Here is a 3,551-nt window from a genome sequence, read left to right as displayed (position 1 = left end):
GTACATAACGGTCCAGAGTATCTGCAGAAACACCATCACACAGCCCCATCCGATCGGATCTGAAACACAATCAAATACAGAGTCTCAGTCTTCATCTCACACACACACACACACACACACACACACACACACACACACACACAGAGCAGATCTGTAAGATCATTGTGTTGTAATTACAAACATTATTAAAAGTATTACTGACCTGTTCTGTTGCCCAGAGTGAATATGTAAAGGCCGATCATCAGTGCATTCGTCACTAATATGAAGATTAACATCACTGTCCTCACGACTGAACGAGATACTGAAAAACACAAGAGTGTGAGAATAATCTGATCATTACACTTTCAGTCTGACAGAAACACAGCAGACTGAATAAAGACACACACACACATCTGAACACAGATCATCATGATTCAAATCACTGAAGAATCAAATCATCAGACACACACAGAGAGAGACAGACACACACCTACACACAGAGAGAGAGAGAGAGAGAGAGAGAGAGAGAGACTTTCTGCTGATCTGTCCTGAATATCACAATGTGAGGGGAACATTTCTCTCCAGATCTGATCCTGATCCATCATTTACTGAACTCAGTGATACTGAGAAGATGCCCTTTACTTGAAGATGACAACACAGCTGCAAAATATGTGTTAACCATCCACAATGTTAGATGTTAAACCTGATTAACTCCAGACTGACCTATCTTTATCTCTTCATCTAGTTAGATGGACTTTTGCTCAGACTGTGTGTCCATTCAGTTCCCCTCTGACATCACAACTGACTCAACACTTACAGCACGAAGGGTTAACATTACAGCAGTGCTAACACTGTCAGACTTTCACCATCCATCAGCTGAATTAAGATGATCACATCTGAACACATCCACACACAATCAGACTTTAGTTCTGCCTTTTACTTTGAGATCGATCTGAAGTTCAATGCAGATTGAAAATCATAAGAAATAGTTTACTGTTACTGTTTTTGAAACCTAATCGTTGCATAACTACAGGAAACACATCTAAGAATGAATTGGGAAAAATAGTTAATTAAAAAATAATAATAAATAAAAGCATATACATCAACTCAAATATGGTTATCTAATAAACATGTGTCTTATTCTATATACTAAACTCCTGAAACATTGGTGTCTCTTTGTATATAATATGATGATATATATTTCTTTTCTCAAAATAAGTAAAATGGTCATGAAGTGACTCAGATCAGTTCTAGGGATTGTGTTTATGTGTCATGTACTCTTATATTGAGGCTGAACACTGCTAGCATCAGTAGGTCTATGTGTAGTAAATGAAACCACATGTGTGTGACATTAATTTCCACGAGGGGTGGACTGTAAAAAAACAAAGATTATTTGTCTGCTAAATTACTTCTGTAACATTACAATAGATAATAATGATGTCGTTTATACAGTATTTTGAGTGATAGCAATGTGCTGCTGCTGCTTCTTAGTAATCAAAGATAAAACTACTACAGCATATTAACAGATGAAACTGACCTAACTATTTATCCAGAGTTTGGCCGATGGAGGAAAAGCAATGCAAAAGACCGGTGTTCTGTCGATTTGTCCAGATTTTCCTACCTCCCACTAAAACAGTGGGTAGTACAATTCCACAACGAAAAATGCTACTGTAAAGTTATGGTTTATTAATGTCTACACCTACCACAACCCTAATCATAACCTTACAGTACAAATACAGTAATTATGTGTTATATTCGCGGTTGTAGCTAGAAGGGATACAGTTACAGGAAACCAACAATAAACATTAGTTTCTACCAATTAGATTGCGTTTTTATTAAAGTCTACACCTACCCCAACCGTAAACCTACCCTTACAGTAATGCAGATACATTAAATATCGTTGTTTAGCATGAGGCGCGATATTGATGTGCGCATGCGCAGTAAACCCGGGTAGGAAAATCTGACAGGGTAGGATAAAATGTCAGGACACCGGGATCACATATACTGACAAACACTGAACACACTGGACAAAACATTTGAACATAGAGACAGAAGACAACTCAGGTATGTATGTGTGTTGTTATGTGCAGCATGGATCCTGATGGAGATGGAGTGGATATGTTTGAGTGTATGACGACCAACGTGCAACAAAAAATAATAGTATATTAATGGGAGTGTGAGAATCATTTTACTATGCTTCAGTGTAGTAAGAGATTTGTCCCTTTTTGCATTCCTTACATCCAGTTGTGTTTGGTGTATTGGCATGCGACAGAATTTAGGCTACTTTTGGGCAATTTTTGATAAACTATTTGGTTGGGTTTATTACACAGACCTGACAACCCGAGGGGAAACAGGACTTCCAGAATCAACTTCTATGAAATATGAAAAGCTATTTTCTGGACTGAAGACTGAGGGTGTTTTTTGCAGATGTGTATGTGTTCAATGTCTAGATTTAAGTAACTATAACATAAGAACAAGCTTTGACTTATTTATTTGCTCTGTGATTAATGCTTAAAATCTGCTTAAAAATCAGCAGCTTAAAATCTTTTTTCTCTTAGAGATGTCTACAGCTAAGTCATGAAATCACAGGAAAGGTGATTAAAATTGCAAACTGTGCGTGTATAAGCAGCAAACCACGTCTCTCAAATGCATGTTCAAATAAAATATAGCCTATTCTGCAATTCGAGATCACAATATCAGACATAATCTGAGTTGCATTGTTTATTAGTAATTTAATGCACAATTAATTGTACAGTACACTTATACATAAAAATATGCGAAAATTAAACCATTTAAATGCATAAAAACAAATTCTACTGTTATGTTGATTTGTGGCCTTTTTCACATTTTTGATCACTGCACGCCTCATCCATGAGTAATGTTGGAGAACAAGCATTTACGAGTTTTGAGAAGCTGAATGAGCAATAAAGCTAAAGTGAGCCCCTTTATTAAAAAAATCTGGAGGTGAGGAATAATACAAAAATTGTCATATTCACCCAGTGTTACTTGATCTAAGTCGCAAATTGCAATCTCAATTCAATTAATTGTACTCAGTTGTTTTTAAGGCACTAAAATAGTCCAGTACGCCTACGTTATGGTCAAACACACTTTTTATATAAAATAATGAAGATTTCTGTGCCACCCCAGACTGGTTGCTGGCCCTTCCCTGGCTTCACCACTGCCAACCGGGACAGGTCACTCTATCATAATGATTTATTAGAGATTTAATTATCAAATGGTGGATTTGCATAATCGCTACAGTACATTTGGCATGCCATAATACAATAACAATATTAAAATAGCGGGCCAAATTGGCTCCCGATGTCCAGTCCAGTCTCCTAATTACACAGACACACAGAACGTGCAGGATTCATATATTGTCATTTTGCAGCTTAATATCCACAGACACTAGTCCATATCATGCTTTGATTCAAGTGTTCTGACCTACTTTTGATTATTTGTCCACAATATGAATTATCTGTTTTATGACTGGATTCTACGTGTAATTTACTTACACATTTTTCTTTGTAACTGTAGCTGATTACAGTTAAATTTATTTTGTAATTAAATTA

The sequence above is a fragment of the Carassius auratus genome, unplaced genomic scaffold (genome assembly GCF_003368295.1).
Source record: "Carassius auratus strain Wakin unplaced genomic scaffold, ASM336829v1 scaf_tig00032822, whole genome shotgun sequence".
Classification (NCBI taxonomy): Eukaryota; Metazoa; Chordata; class Actinopteri; order Cypriniformes; family Cyprinidae; genus Carassius; species Carassius auratus.
This window is presented reverse-complemented; position numbering follows the sequence as displayed.